The following is an 18,377-nucleotide window of genomic DNA, read 5'->3' as shown; positions in this document are numbered from 1 at the left end:
AGGGTAAGAGTGTGTAATAGAGTGTGAGAGAGTGTGTAAATGGAGGCCTATCATTTAGCATGGGTCAATCTAGTGAAAGCTTGCCGCAGCTCTCTAAGTATCTGGCATTGCAGCAAATTGAGCTGAATGCCTTTCCACACGCATAAACAGAGCAGAATACAGATTAGCCAAACTGAAACTCTCATTAAATACACTTTTAATAGCACAGAGTGAAAGAGAAACATTTAAATGTATTCATTGTGTAAGGTTCAGGCCTGTCAATTGACTGTAGGGCGTATTTTTTTGGGTAATGCATCAGATGATATGCTGATTAATTAATTAACTAATCACGTCTATTCATATCTGCTGCTTTTTTTTCATATCACTGAACAGAAATTCATGCATTAGACATTGAGACTGGTGTGGTACGCAGTTTAGTCCAGTATGGGTAGTTGCTTATGGGGCTTTATTATAAGAGCACACCCTCAAATGTATGATGTTCTGGTGCCAACGCATGACCCAGGTAACCTGCAAATATGGCTATTCAATATGTTGCAAGTCTGTGAAATCATTTGTCTATTCACCAGGCAAGCAATTGTGATTGCTTAGAAAAATATTCTTTTCAAAAACACTAATTAACTTGGTAACTTAAAACTGAGGTTGAAGGCCAAACTGAACCATGGTGCTCTTGGGAAAATGGTTGATCTTTGCTTTATCTTTATCACCTTAAATACATTCAGTCGTGAAATTCTGATGTGAAGCCGGCTGCTTTGGCCAATGTATCGTGTGAGTGTATCGTGTGCTTCACACTGGCATTTCCCCCGTGTTTGTATTGTATGTACTCTGTTTTTCAGCTGGATTTACTTTATTTAAATGTTTTTTTTTTGTTAATAAACTTTGAATACTGCAATTGGATCCCACTCACCGTCTTCTCTGAAACATCACACGTTACAATTTATGAGCATGTTTCTGCACTAGTCTGCACTCATGCCAGCAGCAGCGTAGCAGATCTAGTCCACCAAGACAAAGCTTATGTACAGCCAATTGTCATGATTCAAATACATGTGGGTGCACATAAAAAAATTTTTTTTCCACGTTTTTACATATTTTTTCAAGGTAAAAAGTAATTTATTTATATACACGTTATTAATTATAATTTTTTACTTTTGAAAACCTAGAGGAGGTATATTACATTTATTGTATGCATGAAATACAATTTAATGTCTCTTTAATTTTTTTTTTTTATAAATTGGACAAAAACATTTGTTTAACGTCATTGACCTATTCTATAATTTCAGCGTTAAAGTGCAGCCACATTTATCATTGCTCAACGAAATTTTGCGGGCTAAATTAAGCCATTCCAATATGAATCCACACGAATATGAGTTTTGCGCGAGGGCGAAAAAGATGCAGATTTTCGCTCACTTGAATTCAACAGAAAACTGCTTGGTTTGAAAGTAACGTTTGTGTGAGCTGTTCATACATCACTATGATATTGACAAACAACAATGGAAGTATCGATTATGTGACAGCACCTTTAAAGGGTTAGCTCACCCTAAAATTAAGTCATTATTTACTCACCCTGGTGTTGTTCTAATGCTACACGCCCTGCTTTCTTTTTTAGATTACAAAGGAGATTTTTTTCCCTCTCACTCATCCATTTAATGGCACTGAATAGTGACCAGCATCAAGATTAAAAAAAGACGTAAAAGTTTCACGAAATGGTCCCATGTAACACGAGTCGTATATTCCAAGTGTTCTGCTGGTTTGCGATAGGGTTTGGTGACAAAAAAACTGAACTTTTCTTTATCTTGTCCGTTGTTATTTTGTGTACGGCTGCGCGTTCATGACTCTAGTGCCACAGTTCACTCCAACTAACCTAGGAAAAGTTTTGAGAAATCAAGACTAATAAAACACAACATGAAATACAATCCATCTACTTTCTTCTCTGAAGTGAATATATCGTTGCAAAAAGAAATGATTGCTTTCACATCTGTCAACTGTCATTCTGACTGTCATCTGACAACTGGAGCTCCGGTCCAGAGATATCCAAGTGAAGAAAGTACACAGATACTTTTTCGGGGGATTTCTAGGCATTGTATTTCATGTTGTGTTTTTATTTATCACAACTTGTGTGCTTTTTCTGTGTCGAGTCGGAATGAACTGCGGCGCTAGTTCAATGGCCAAGGTCAGGATTTTCTTTAAATACTACATTTGTTTGTCACCAAACCCTATTGCATTACCTCAGATCAGAACACTTCAAACATGTGACATGAGTTGCATGGGACAATTCTGTGATACTTTTGCAGCTTGATGCTAGTCAGTCATTGCCATTATATGGACTAGTATGACCAGAACATTTCTCCTTTTGTGGTCCGAAAAAGAAAGGCATACAATAACCATTTTTACTTTTGGGTGAACTATACCTTTAATATGACCACACCATTACACAAAGTTACAGTATTACAACTTTAATTGCAGCTGAATAGCCACTGGATGGACACTGGCAGTATATTGTCTAAAACATGTTAGTGATATCGTATTGTTTTCCAATATATATTAAGCTGCTTTCAATGAATTACTGAAGTAATATGCAGGGTTCTAGTATTTACAATGTGTAGTCAACACAGTCTTAGTGGGGAAACATGAGTCACCGTGCTTTCTCACATAGTCTCACACACACACACGGGGAGAAGCAAATGTATTCTAGCTAACAGATCCTCTGCACCTGCAACCATATGTATCTATGGCAACTCCTTCCTTGCGCTCCACCTCTGCTCTGTGATCAGCAGTAAGAGAGGAGGACAGCAGCACGAGCCAGCGGAGTGGAAAATGAGCCCTCTGATTGGGATTCTTAAAGAAGGTTTGTGTGATTGGTAATTTCACAGGCCTCTGGAAGCCTGAAGGAGAAGATGAAATTCACACCAGCTTCAGGAGCTTTGGTTTCTGATTAAGGCTCAGCTTTAGTCAGCCTATACAAGGAATCAAAATCATTCCTCGATGCTTGTTTCTCTTGGCTGATGTCCATCCCCAATGGAAAATGTGAGGACCCTTTTGGAAAGAGCTGCATTTGCCTGCTGGGATGCTGCTGTCCCCGCTAGGCTTCTTAACAAGATTAACCAGCAGGTTAACAAGCATCAATGGAAAGTCCATGCTGGTCAACTAACATCAAAAGCGATGTTCTCTGACCAGACCTGTGTGAAACAGAGATATTAAGAGAATTGAATGAGGTTTTTTCTTTCCAGTGAGTTCGGTCTTTTTGTGTGTGTGCTTTTAAACCTGAGCCTTATGGGACGTGTGATTCACCAACACTGTCCCTGTGTGACGCCTGTTTCTCCACCCCAAGCAACAAAGACAGTTGTCATAAGGGACACGAGAGACCTGTTGAGAAAAAAAGAACGAATGAAAAACAGCATCATGAATGTACAAAACTCCTAAAAATATACCTATTAGTGCAATTCGCAGCAGTTTCCAACTTAAATGAATGCTAGTGGCAAACAAACATCAACAACTTTTATTCCTTTTCACACAAACATGCAGTTGCTTGCACAATACTTTGTTACAGTTTGCAATTCATGCATTATGGTAAAAGTGTTTGCGATCATACAATGTTAAAGACTTAGGAAAGAAAGAGGCGGAAACTGGCGATCGTTAAACGCAACTTTAATGGCAAAATAAACAAACAACAAAATGAAAGTAAATTGGCAGCCGCTCACGGACAACTGCTGCCTTTAAACAAAGCGCAAAACAAACATCCCTGTGTAACCAGTCCTACTGACCCACTGCGAGCGGGATTCAAACCCAGGGTCTCAGGCGTGGGAGGCAGGTGCTCTAACAAGGAGGCTGAACACCGTAGCTTCTGGTGTCAGTCGCTAGAGCGCCACTTGAGATCAGGGGAGTGAGGTTTACATGTACAGCTCTTACTGGCCTATGTCAGGTACACCTTGTCCTTCATTGTCGTCACTGCTCCTTTTATCCTTCTGGAGATCCTCCGTGAGACTCAAGACCGGTGTGACGCTCATTAGCACTGGAACCACTGGCCTCGCTCCATTCCCACGACTCTCAGCTTGTCTGCTTAAACATTTTGATGTTTGTGTCACTTAACCAGTTTGGCTTTTCTAACATAGTAAACTTGCTTGGTAACTCACCTGGTATAGCACTGCATTTGAGACACAGAGAGCTCAGGTACGAGTACTGTGAAACATGAGTCATTCTCACAAAAATCAAAGACTTGTAGAAGCTAAAAGTGTCGTGCTTGCTTCAGTTTTTATCTCACGTTTGCTTTTGTTAACGGTATCAGTTAGGTTTAGAGCAGGTCAGGGGTGTCAAATCCTGTTCCTGGAGATCTACCTTCCTGCAAAGTTCAGCTCTAACCCTGATCAAACACACCTGAACCAGCTTATGAAGATTTTCAGGAGCACTTGATAATTACAGACAGGTGTGTTGGATCAGGGTTGGACCTGAACTTTGCAGGAAGGTAGATCTCCAGGAACAGGATTGGGCAGCGCTGGTGTAGGTGGTATGTTATTTTCAAACACAATAGAGCATTAACCTTGCCACTCAGAGGACATTTATTTTCTGAATTACCACGATATGTGCAACAAATGTAATAACATTTTGGCAAATTCACATTAATTTATTTTGGATAAAACTGAACACGTATTTCAGTGCTACACACTGGCTTCATGTTTGAAGTGTCGCGAAATGTGCAAGTTTCCAGTGAGCGTGGATTGATTACACTAATTAGTACAGAATTGATACTGGTAAATCTAGGCTATAGTAGTCTCATATAGTCAATATTACTAGACTCAATATCTAGATTCACAAAGACTGGTCCATTTTGCAGCTTAGTCCGGAAAAAAAAAAGCCCACTTAAGACTTGAAGAGATCGTTTGAGTTTGACATGTAAAATGAACCCCTGTTTTTTTGTAAGTGATATAAGTTCTGCATATGAATATCTGTAGTTTACACTGTAAATTATTTTTGTTTTGTTAAAAACCCATATAATGAGATAACTTGCATTAAAAATCAAGACATGTTTAAGGGATATATCTTGACTCTTCAAGGTTTATTACAAGAAATCAAGAACCCATAGTTACCTCTCTTTGATTCATTTCACCACAACCTTTTGGTAACTGAACCCATCTTTTGTTAATTTAATTTACTTATTTTTAAAGAAAACATTTATCTGTGCGTTAGGTCAACTAATACTCTAGCTATTTAAAAGGAGGACCTAACAATATTTTTTAATATCGAGTCTTAATATCTTACACCAGGGGTTCCAACCTGTTCCTGGATCCTATCCATGAAGCACTGAATATTTTGCATGTTTATTTTTGTGTACTTCCTACCAAGTGTTTCAAACAATAGACCTACTGTACACCAGCAATATTTAGATGTTAGATACTGACTGACCAAGTATGTATTGCTGGTTAAGATAGTTAAGGAAGCTGGTGAGGAAACCAGCACATTTCCATAATGAGGACCAGCATTTAAAACATATGCTGGTGGCGCAGCCATGCAGGTCTTTGCAACGTTGAACACTAATCTAACATCTTCATCTGTATCATTTCACATATGGACAGGCTATGTCAAGTCTTTTTGACCATATAAGGCTTTGTAATGTGCTTTGGTTAATTGCAATAGAGCCACACCACACCACACCACACCAAGTCAGGCCACTTTATGGTCTACACTGACAGGTAAATGGGATATTATGCTGGGAAATGGAGCAATGAACTCCTCCTCTCCCTCCCTTCCTCTGCCCTTCATCTCTCTTTCCAATGCTGCCGACATCCGTGCTTATTTACTGCCTTTTAACAGCATTGATTGGGCCTGTGTTTGTTTTACCTGTCGCCCGACCCATACATCAACACTTTGGGAGGGAAGCAAGATGGTGAGAGGAAGACATGGCAAAAAATGCAGAAAGGAAGAAACAAGCTGAGGAAGAGATGAGCTGTGGCCTTGTGGATAGTGAGTAGTGACATTTCCCTACCACATTCTCCCCATCATTATAACAAAAAATAAAAATAAAAAAAATAATAATAAAAAATAAAACATTTAATAAAAATTAACACAAGGACATGATTAAATGAGAAACAAAAAAAGCTGGAGAAACTAAAAGGCTCTTTGAGGATATGAGTAAAATGAGAGAATGCTATGTAATCAGCTGGTTGATTAATGAAATTCTTTGTACAGAAAAGATCCTCAGGGCCTTTACCTGCACTCATTTTAATCAAAGTATCACAGCAATTAGGCACCTCATAATGCACATAATACATTTGTGAAAAATTTAATTTTCAATTATGCATGTATGTGTGGTGTTTTACTTCACAGCTTAATCGTGTGTAATTGTTTCAATGTCAAAACACTTTATCCTTCTATCCCAGCGTAATGTTCAAAGACAACTTCAACAACAGAGCAGCTCAACATGTCAACTTCCAACTGGATTAAAGCAAGAAACAGAAGTTGTGTTAGTCTATTGTTCCCTATATATTATTTGACTGTAAAAATAACATGTTTGCAGAGATTTAGGAAACATGCTTGTTGTTTCTCAGAGAAACAATTCTACAGCCAGTTGTTCTACTTTGAAATATGCGTTCCAGGTCGGAAGGTCTGTTTAATTTACTAATTTACACAATAGTATTTCGACACCCTAGGTTGCCAGTTGGTGGAAAACACAGCGTATTGCTACCATGGAAGCCAGCAAACGAACTGGGTCAGGTCAGGAGTCTACCCAACCTAAAAAGCCTCAGCATCCATCTAAAAAGCCACATGACCAGAAAAGCCCCCTCTCCAATATTTTGGAGTCCAATACTGCAGTCCCATTTCAACTGCTATATTACATTTTGCACATTTAAAGTCACAAACTAAATTTAGGCAAATCATAATATCAAAGTGGATAGGATATAAACTTGAATTTGTTCAGGGAAGACTGATAAAAAAACAAATGTGCAAAAGTTATGTTTCTGTCAGGAAATCAGGGGCCGTATGTATGAAGCCATTTAGAGTAAAACATTTTGTCTTAAAGCTGCAGTCGGCAATAATTTTTTGATCATATTCACTGCAACCGACACTATGCTCCGACAGAACAACATAAATCAGCCGGTTTTAGAAAAAAACATCCACCTAGAGCCTGTTATTTGGTTTGCAAAAATCCACCGCTCCTGGTTCTTCCGGTCCAGTCAGCGCAGGGCTGTGTGAGATCTGACTGTCAATCACAGTTCGTGCACACGCCACAGATCCCCCTACCCCCGTGCGCACGTTACAATATCACATGCTTGCGAAACTCTAACAAATCCAATAAGCTTATTTAGAGTATAAACAACATTAGCAATTGCTATATATGGGTAGATTGGCCAGGGCAGCAAACTTCCGAGTACTCCATGGTGTTTATCGATGCTGATGAGACGGGCACATTCACAGAAAATCTGGTGCACACGCACTGGCGAGCACGGACTCGATGGGAGGTAATCGGGTGGGAAGGGCATGAGAGTTGTAAACATAAAAAATTTGGCCTAGTCCACTTAATATGCCAGACCTGCCGCCTGCAGCTGTCAAAATACTAAGAATGACATAATTTGACTCTTATTGCTAGACTTAAGAATAAGTGTGATTCATAAAGTTTCCTAAGTGTTCAGACTAGGTCTAAGCTCCTAAATGATTTAATATTGCTGGAGAGGTATCCTAACCTAGTTAGGAGTAACAAGATGGCAGCAGAGAGGAGGAGAACACACACTTTCCATCAAAGATATAATGTTTTGGAGTTATGTGTATGTTATGTTATGATGCCAGGGAGTTAAATAAACGATACAGGCTTGATCGTAAAGGTTTTCTTTTTGTAACTGATCTTGTAAGAAATGTAATAACTGCTCCCACTCTACAAATCAATGCTCCGACTGCAGTAATGAAAGTAATAATGACATTTCTTGGGAACTGGAAAAATGCAGCAGTGCACCGGTGAGGACTTGAGCCCATCAGTCCAGAGTGAGGAAAAATAATACATTGACAACAACATAATCCGTTATTAATATTTCACTAGTTCTCTCTTGTTTTTCATGTGTTCTTTGCATGATTTGGCATGTTCATTGCGATATCACAAATAAAACAATTAACTCAAAGCACAACTACTCAATATGCTTACAAAATCTTTAACACATTTTTAATAATGTTTGGATAAAAGGTGAATATGTCAATTTTCCTAGGCTGGTCAACACTTTTGGCCACTACTGTATGGCAGTTCATTGACTTTCCAACTGATCTTCAAAAATGCAGCAAAAGCAAGCCTCTTTTCTCAGGATCGCAAGCTTCCCAGGAGTTGTTGGAGCCATTGATGGATCTTATGTTCACTTCATCACACCAACCGTAAACGAGGAGACATATATCAATAGAAAAGGATTCCGTAGCATCAACACTTTTGATTTTTTACTTTTTTTTTTTACTTTTTATAATAAATGTAAGTATTAAAATAACTGTTTCAGTGTGTTAATTAAGTGATTTTATTATAATTACATTAAATGATTGGCGTCATGCTGCTGTGACTTCACCCTTACAGACTCACTATTGGCTGATTCAGAGCATGAGGGCGGCCATTTTGGGTTGACATCACTGTAGTCCTTGATTCACGACTCTGAAGAACCACTTCAGTCAGCACTTAAGAATCAGTCTCAGTCCATTGAAAGCTGCTTTTAGCTTCTTTATAAAAGACTCCTACTTTTGGACATGTCACTTTTAACTTGACACTTAAGTGATAGACTATTCTTAAGAGCATTTCTGAGAAGTTTTATACAAACGGCCCTGATTGTTACTTGCCATTTTCACAGTTTTGTGTGTAATATGCATTAGATGGTGAGTGAACAGACTATATAGTCAGTGCGGGAGACTATGCTGACAGAGGCACAGAAATTACAAATGGCAGCGTTAATGTGCTTTATTTTGTAAATGTAGGCTATTGTGTTTTGAATAATGTGTTTGAATATGTCTAGTCGCATTTGTGTGTACCACACAACTATACACCAGACAATGATACATCTCTGTCTGCTGGAGATATTTACGAATCATGACCCTCTTACTATACCAGAACAGCGTGAATTTACTTTTGTCAGCATAAGCTGAATTCAACCCCCGCTTTAGCAGCCACACTCCCATTCCTGCTTACTGAGGCAAACATGCTCTCCACATCCCCCAGCCCTGGGGAAAAGAGCCCCCAGCTCATCTCTGTTTTCCTCTCCGCTCATCCTTTTCCACTCCAAGTATTCACAATCTATCTCCGAAGACAGTGTGAGTGGTGCTTGCCCAGGGTTGCCATCGGGTGTTGCTATGCTCTTGCTAAGGTGTTCTGACTGGTTTCTTGCACGTTGCTATAAATGCTCAGGGTAGCTGCTAAGGCATTGGTAGATGGTTTCTATGAAGTTCTAAGTGGTTGCATAATAGCCAGAGTCAAAAGAGTCCACCCTCTCTAATATTCTGGGGCCTCATTTATAGACGCATGCATTTAACTCTTTCCCTACCAGTGTTTATGTTTTTCTTATTAAAAAGTTGCCAGCAACACCAGCATCTTTGATCATTTTCACAAAAGTGTCATGGCCACCATAATATTTGTTGGATGAACATCTGAACATATAATACAGGGGTCACCAAACCCGGTCCTGGAGGGCCGCTGTCCTGCAGAGTTTAGCTCCAACCAGGTCCAACACACCTGCCTGAAAGTTTCTAGCAGAGCCCGTCTACGGAGAGCCTGGCCCCTCCCTATTAAGTCCTATTGGACCGAATTTTGGGTGTAGTTCCACCAGAGTTCCACTGGGGGTGATCGCCCATGAGTGCAAAATGAATGGGAGTCTATGGAGCTAGAGTAGACGGCTAAATTTGTCTCTTTCACCCGATTGCCGTTGAGGAATCTCAGATTTGATTGTAGGTTTTGCAAGTTCAACATGGGTTATAGGTCGAAAGTTGAATGAACGAGTACTTATGTCCTTTCGATTTCTTACAGGTTGAGTTGTTGTTGCCCATAACACGCTAGCATTCTGCTAATGACTGCTGATTGGTCACTGAAAGACTGGTTACGACCAGTGATACCGCTTGATGGCATCCGAAGCGGGACCAGATTGTCTTCTAGCAAAAACTCTTCTAGCACGTGTATTTACCTGTGTCCGCTGTGTTGTCGATGCCTGATGTCGAGAAAATAAAGTGCAGAGCGTGAAAGCACCAAAGTGACTAAAGGATTGCCGTAAAGCAGTATCTCTGGTCGTACGATGTGTATGACATTGACATTTTAAAGCAAATAAGTGACTCCAAAAAATCTAACACCCAGCAATGTGTAATTTCTTTGCATCTTCTTTCGAATACAACATTCAAATTACTAGACAAAAAATTATATCCTGAGAAAAGTGGATTTTGAGGGGTATAGCTCCATAGACCTCCATTCATTCTGCACTCGTCCTGTGAGCGCCCTCATATGGAGCCAGAGTGGAACTGCAACCAGTTCAGAAGCCGGAAGTTTACTGAGAGTGGCAGTTCTCCCCATATTAGACATTCTCTGGTTTCTAGTATGCCTAGTGAGACCTTGATTAGCTGGTTCAGGTGTGTTTAATTGGGGTTGGAGCTAAACTCTGCAAGACAGTGTCCCTCCAGGACCGAGTTTGGGGACCCCTGATATAAAATATCAAAAGAAAGAACAGAGCCTGGTTTTAAACAAACACATTTTTTTATTCTATGCGAGTATGTAGTACTTCATTCCGAATTTCATTCATACTACTCACATTCATTCTATATTTGGAAGTACTTTTAAACGGTCGCAAAATCAGATCTACAAGTCATAACTCATACAGTATGCGATTTTGGACACACCGATGGATTGCCGGTAAAATTCTGTCAATGGCTGGAAAATAGTTAATAATGCTAAATGTGAAAGTACTACATTTTCCTATGAACAATTTATAAAACATTTATATGCACAACATTTTTCCTAAATGCATCGCTTTTTATAAATCGCAATCATCTGAAATTTAAGCACAATGTGTCAGTATTCAGAGAAGGGAGGACCCAGGCGCAGAATGAACGGGGAGTGATATCTATTGACAAAGACAAAACACAAGCAGGAACAGTCCAAACAATAGGGCAGGGCACACAACTGGATAACGGGTAGGTTGAGGGCACACAACTGGAGAACAGGTAGGTCGAGGGCACACAACTGGAGAACAGGTAGGTCGAGGGCACAACTGGAGAACAGGTAGATCGAGGGCACACAACTGGAGAACAGGTAGGTCGAGGGCACACAACTGGAGAACAGGTAGGTCGAGGGCACAACTGGAGAACAGGTAGGTCGAGGGTACAACTGGAGAACAGGTAGGTCGAGGGCACACAACTGGAGAACAGGTAGGTCGAGGGCACAACTGGAGAACAGGTAGGTCGAGGGCACAACTGGAGAACAGGTAGGTCGAGGGCACAACTGGAGAACAGGTAGGTCGAGGGTACAACTGGAGAACAGGTAGGTCGAGGGCACACAACTGGAGAACAGGTAGGTCGAGGGCACAACTGGAGAACAGGTAGATCGAGGGCACACAACTGGAGAACAGGTAGGTCGAGGGCACAACTGGAGAACAGGTAGGTCGAGGGCACACAACTGGAGAACAGGTAGATCGAGGGCACATAACTGGAGAACAGGTAGGACGAGGGCACAACTGGAGAACAGGTAGGTCGAGGGCACAACTGGAGAACAGGTAGGTCGAGGGCACAACTGGAGAACAGGTAGGTCGAGGGCACACAACTGGAGAACAGGTAGGTCGAGGGCACACAACTGGAGAACAGGTAGGTCGAGGGCACACAACTGGAGAACAGGTGGGTCGAGGGCACAACTGGAGAACAGGTGGGTCGAGGGCACAACTGGAGAACAGGCAGGTCGAGGGCACAACTGGAGAACAGGCAGGTCGAGGGCACAACTGGAGAACAGGTAGGTCGAGGGCACACAACTGGAGAACAGGTAGGTCGAGGGCACAACCGGAGAACAAGTAGGTCGAGGGCACAACTGGAGAAGAGGTAGGTAGAGGGCACAACTGGAGAACAGGTAGGTCGAGGGCACAACTGGAGAACAGGTAGATCGAGGGCACACAACTGGAGAACAGGTAGGTCGAGGGCACAACTGGAGAACAGGTAGGTCGAGGGCACAACTGGAGAACAAGCAGGTCGAGGGCACAACTGGAGAACAGGTAGGTCGAGGGCACAACTGGAGAACAGGCAGGTCGAGGGCACAACTGGAGAACAGGCAGGTCGAGGGCACAACTGGAGAACAGGTAGGTCGAGGGCACAACTGGAGAAGAGGTAGGTAGAGGGCACAACTGGAGAAGAGGTAGGTAGAGGGCACAACTGGAGAACAGGTAGGTCGAGGGCACAACTGGAGAACAGGTAGGTCGAGGGCACAACTGGAGAACAGGCAGGTCGAGGGCACAACTGGAGAACAGGTAGGTCGAGGGCACAACTGGAGAACAGGCAGGTCGAGGGCACAACTGGAGAACAGGTAGGTCGAGAGCACAACTGGAGAAGAGGTAGGTCGAGGGCACAACTGGAGAACAGGTAGGTCGAGGGCACAACTGGAGAAGAGGTAGGTAGAGGGCACAACTGGAGAACAGGTAGGTCGAGGGGACAACTGGAGAACAGGCAGGTCGAGGGCACAACTGGAGAAGAGGTAGGTCGAGGGCACAACTGGAGAACAGGTAGGTCGAGGGCACAACTGGAGAACAGGTAGGTCGAGGGCACAACTGGAGAACAGGTAGGTCGAGGGCACACAACTGGAGAACAGGTAGGTCGAGGGCACACAACTGGAGAACAGGTAGGTCGAGGGCACAACTGGAGAACAGGTAGGTCGAGGGCACAACTGGAGAACAGGTAGGTCGAGGGCACACAACTGGAGAACAGGTAGGTCGAGGGCACACAACTGGAGAACAGGTAGATCGAGGGCACAACTGGAGAACAGGTAGGTCGAGGGCACAACTGGAGAACAGGTAGATCGAGGGCACACAACTGGAGAACAGGTAGGTCGAGGGCACACAACTGGAGAACAGGTAGGTCGAGGGCACACAACTGGAGAACAGGTAGGTCGAGGGCACAACTGGAGAAGAGGTAGGTAGAGGGCACAACTGGAGAAGAGGTAGGTAGAGGGCACAACTGGAGAACAGGTAGGTCGAGGGGACAACTGGAGAACAGGCAGGTCGAGGGCACAACTGGAGAAGAGGTAGGTCGAGGGCACAACTGGAGAACAGGTAGGTCGAGGGCACAACTGGAGAACAGGTAGGTCGAGGGCACAACTGGAGAACAGGTAGGTCGAGGGCACACAACTGGAGAACAGGTAGGTCGAGGGCACAACTGGAGAACAGGTAGGTCGAGGGCACAACTGGAGAACAGGTAGGTCGAGGGCACACAACTGGAGAACAGGTAGGTCGAGGGCACACAACTGGAGAACAGGTAGATCGAGGGCACAACTGGAGAACAGGTAGGTCGAGGGCACAACTGGAGAACAGGTAGATCGAGGGCACACAACTGGAGAACAGGTAGGTCGAGGGCACACAACTGGAGAACAGGTAGGTCGAGGGCACACAACTGAAGGAGAACAGGTAGGTCGAGGGCACACAACTGGAGAACAGGTAGGTCGAGGGCACACAACTGGAGAACAGGTGGGTCGAGGGCACACAACTGGAGAACAGGTAGGTCGAGGGCACACAACTGGAGAACAGGTAGATCTAGGGCACACAACTGAAGGAGAACAGGTAGGTCGAGGGCACACAACTGGAGAACAGGTAGGTCGAGGGCACACAACTGGAGAACAGGTAGGTCGAGGCCACACAACTGGAGAACAGGTAGGTCGAGGGCACAACTGGAGAACAGGTAGGTCGAGGGCACAACTGGAGAACAGGCTGGTCAGGGATGAGATAACTCCAGGCTCTTTGGAGCAGCTCAAGGAACCAGAGGCTTGGCATAGGTGAGATGAAACAGCTAGAGTGGCTTGCCAGGACAGGAGTCTCGATGACCAAGGAAGAACAGGTTGCAGGGCAGGAACCAACACAAGAGGAACACACAACAAGAGATAACCGAAACAAAAAAAACTGACAACTATGTCTAGAAAAACAGAAATATACTAAATAATAACTGGAGGTAGCAAAGGAGAAAATAAGGTAAATGAAATAAATAATTTCTCAAAATAAGTAACTGGTACTTACAAACAAAATAAATAAACAAGACTGCAACCTTGCAGAGAACTAGAGAAAAAGAAAGAAACTAAAAACAAGGCTTGAGAGCACTAAGAAGTAAATAAAGACTGGAACTAGACTAAAAACGCAGGGACAAAGAAACTAGAATTTAACACACCAGAAATAATCAACCAAGGAAAACTAGATCTACACTGACTGAAAATTTCTGAGATAACCGCATACACACAATGAACACAGACAACGCACAAAACGAACCAGCAAAGACATGAGGGAAAGAGGCACAATAAGCACAATTAGTGAAACAAAGACAAGACGTGGACTAAACAAGGGGGCGTGGTAACAGGAAACAATGAGGCGGGAGAAGATGATCACATGGCAAACACAAACAAAGACAGAGCCATGTGCTCAAACATTTACATTTATTCATTTAGCAGACGCTTTTATCCAAAGCGACTTACAAATGAGAACAATAGAAGCAATTAAACTAACAGTAGGACAACAGTATGTAAGTGCTATGACCCTTTGCAATTTCAATCTAACGCAGTACCTTTTTTTTTTTTTTTTAAGATAGAATAGAGAAAGTGTTAGTATTACTGGATCACAAACACAAGACAAACATAGAGACATTAAACAAAGACAAAACAGACAAGGCTGCCAGGGCAGAACCCTGACACAACGTAAACAAGTGTATCAACTCCACAGAATGCCCCAAAATAACTCTTTATGATTCAAAAGTACGATACTCATCATCAATGGGCAAGGAAATCCAAGTGCATTCTCAAAAATATAACAAATTTGCTTTGAAACTACTTTCACTCAGAAATAGCTAGTAAATTTCACAAATAATTACAAAGAAATGGAACGTAGCAAATTTAATTGGAAAGATTGGAATAGTATTTTCTTGTAAAATCTAAATTTTTGTTTTTTACAATGTAGGCATGCATGGCCCAGTTTCTGTACAACATGTGAAGACATGGTATTGTTTTCAGGGAATCTGTAATTAATTAATTTTATAGATATAATTATTAAAAAGCGGTTAAAATGTTGCTGCGGACATAATTACCAGTACATGAATGCATATTGTGATTGCCTATTTATTTTCATAACAATGTAAATAATTTAATTACTGGTATATGAGTGCCAGAAAGTATGCATGTTCTTCAGTAGGCATATGCATAAGAACATTTTCATATAAGCTTCTTTTCTTTCTAAATCCCAATTTGTTCCTCATTTGTGATGTATGATCAAATCCATGGTATTTATCGAGCCTTCACATGCTATGGTAATTATGGTAAATACCAAAAGCCGACATGGAAAATGTACATGAATACTCCCTCTTGTGGTATTTTCCACTGGGCAGCTTGTAGAATATTTGGATACACGAGTTGCCGAGATGAGATAACCTTTGACCTTTTCAAAATGGCTGAGAGCAACAAGAGTCGTGAATAAGCATTGTACACAACTAAACGTTTTTTTGCTACTGTTAGCGGATAGTTTTTGTAGCCTATACAATGTTGCGTCATTAACAATTGTAAAATAACACGTTAACACTCAGTGTCAGTTTTAAAAATACCGTTATATACCGAAAATACAGCATATTATTTACTGTTTGAGTTTTGATAAATCATCTTCTTGCTGTAGCAGATGACTTAAGCAATCTAAAATTGTTTTAGCCAAATAACAGGTCTGGATCTGTGAGTCCATCTTTTCCCTACATTACGACAACAAAAGCACTTGAACACAACACACTGGTAAATACCAGTTCACAAGTGGAAAATATCATCTTTTCCATAGCACGGGAAGGCTCCATATCCAATCTGATCTTATGTGTGTTTTATAAATGAGGCCCATGGTCTCTATATATCATATATGGTTTGTGCCACTGCGTCAATGTAAAGCTATGGGACCCCCCCCCCCCCCCCCCCCCCCCAACCCCCCCCCCCCCCCACACACACTTGTTTTATCACCCAACAGACGGAAATGGTCTTGATTACTTGATAAAGGAACATCACTCCTTAACAAGCCACTTTATTTGAAGTACCATTTATGTTTGTAGCACAAACGGAGCAGGACGAGTTATATGGCAAAATTTCATTTTCAAGGTTGGGGAGTTTGTTCAAATCCTTAATTCTAAGTATTAAGTAAGACCAATAACAATAGTGATGCTTGCCTTTGCAAGCACCATTAATAAAATAAAGTATCTTTGGGCCTTTTCCTTGGTTGTCTAAAAATCCAAATGCTTGACCGTCTTTTATTTTCTTTCTCTGACTGAATGAATAGATAGCCAGACTCTTTTGTGTGAGAGTGCACTTGCATTTGGGTCTTAGCTCCGAGGCATCAGGACCGACAAAGGCTGCATTACAATGTACAAAACTCAATATCCCAGTGCATCTTGAGTAAAAGAGGTAATATTTCTGCTTCAAAACATGCTAAGAGGAATATGAAAAGTATCTATTGTTGCCTGCCTTTATTGTCATATATTCAATAAGCAAAGACTTTGGCAGGCAGAGGGCAACCTCAAAGATGACATTGGTATAAAGACTGCAAAAGACAAATAACTATGACTGAAACCCCCCACCGCCAGGGGGTTGGCGCTAATAGACCCAGTTGTCCATTTCTTCGGCAACACAAAGATGTCAGTACGTTATAATGTTCAGAACACCCCTCAAAGCTTATATGTCTCACTGTCAGTATGGCTGTGTCTGATCACGCAGAGCCAGACTTCTGACCATCGGCATATTGTCTGGTCCACTTCACTGCTCATTATGGCCAAGAATCAATGTGACCATCTCAACAACATAGCATGTCCTAACCAGATACAGTGCAATGCTGCAACACACAATAAAAAGTATCTTTTAAATCGTTAATCAGAGTTTTTGTCCTAAACGGGCCCTAAATGAGTGACAGGGGATTCTGTTTTAGGGGCTGTTTACATGACACCATTTTCAACTAAAAAACCAGACCATGATACTGGGTATTCTAGGTTTTATTCACACTACCTCTTTAAACAACGAGTTGCTTTTGCTGTCCAGTTTGTTCTGAACAGACTTTTTGAGTAATATTGAAAGTAACATTTTTTACATTCCTCACTGCAAGTAACACATTTTCCGCCACTGTTTGAGATTTAGATCTGTCACCAAAACTGAAAAGACATGTAGTGCTTAAATGTTCTGTGACTGTAGAATATGAATATTTAATAAGGCAGTTTTTTTGTTGGTTATTTTTTGCAATGACCCTACTTTGAACAAAGAGTTTGAAGGCAAAAGCTCTTTCTAACTATAGGCTACAACATGGTTAACCTAGCTTTTTAATCAAAATAAAGCTATTTTTTGTCATGTAGCGTGCAGTATAACTAGCTATTTTCTGTAAAAGATAGCTTTCAACTTTACTTAGCAATTTTTCTTCTCTAGAGTAGCTGGCAGCGTTGCTTGCTACATTTGTTGACTTCATTGTCCAACACTGCTTGACACCTTGTAAACACGCTATTGTTTCCCAACAGACCAACACACTCTCATAAGGAAACATCACTAGCTTCTTTTATCCTGCAACATGAAAACATCACTCTGGTGCCACAATGAACTCATTTTACATGATTACCTGTACATTTCTTTACTTTACCCAGGCTAAACTTTTAGGGTTGAAATGAAAATTCTGTCATAATTTATTCAGCCACATGTTATTTAAAACCGGTTTGATTTTCTGCCTTCCCTTCCATCAAACACAAAAGCACTTTTTAAAATGTTCTGAACGGTTTTTATTTTATTTTTTTATTTATTTTTTTGATACAGTGAAACCAGACACATATTTGAATTGTCAACCTCCAAAAATGACAAAAGCACACTAAAAGTAGAAGTCAAACACTGGGGACCTATTATGCCAAATTCACATTTATATTGTTTTTATTTCATGCACTTTCTTTCCCTGCTGTTTACGTTCACAGACATATCGACTGTGTTTATGTAAACTTTGTGTGCATTTGACAGTTTAAGCGCAATAAGACACAAAATAGTATTTAATACTCACGTGAAGCACCGGCTGTCCGTCTGACAGCCTTCTGTTCGCGAGCTTCGGATATGTGCGTTCAGAAAACCATCAGAAGTAAAACTGATATGGCAAAGAATAATTTCATTGATGACAGAGAACTGCAATTTCACGTGAGCGTGACAGCAATATGATAATGAAAACCAAACATGTTTTAGT

General features: G+C 41.4%; 1 long non-coding RNA gene across 1 annotated transcript; it reads right to left on the bottom strand.

The window, feature by feature from the left end:
* Positions 1 to 2,124: 2,124 nt before the first annotated feature.
* Positions 2,125 to 4,356, bottom strand: LOC306995099. Its single transcript, XR_013796803.1, has 4 exons — positions 4,128 to 4,356; positions 3,904 to 4,050; positions 3,259 to 3,360; positions 2,125 to 3,173 (listed from the first exon to the last, which is right to left on the bottom strand). It is a non-coding gene; the product is annotated as an uncharacterized lncRNA (long non-coding RNA).
* Positions 4,357 to 18,377: the final 14,021 nt, after the last annotated feature.

The sequence above is a fragment of the Phoxinus phoxinus genome (genome assembly GCF_949152265.1).
Source record: "Phoxinus phoxinus genome assembly, chromosome: 3".
In the NCBI taxonomy this organism is placed as follows: domain Eukaryota; kingdom Metazoa; phylum Chordata; class Actinopteri; order Cypriniformes; family Leuciscidae; genus Phoxinus; species Phoxinus phoxinus.
Note: the sequence above shows the minus strand (reverse complement) of the source record. Positions and strands in the feature narration are given on the sequence as shown.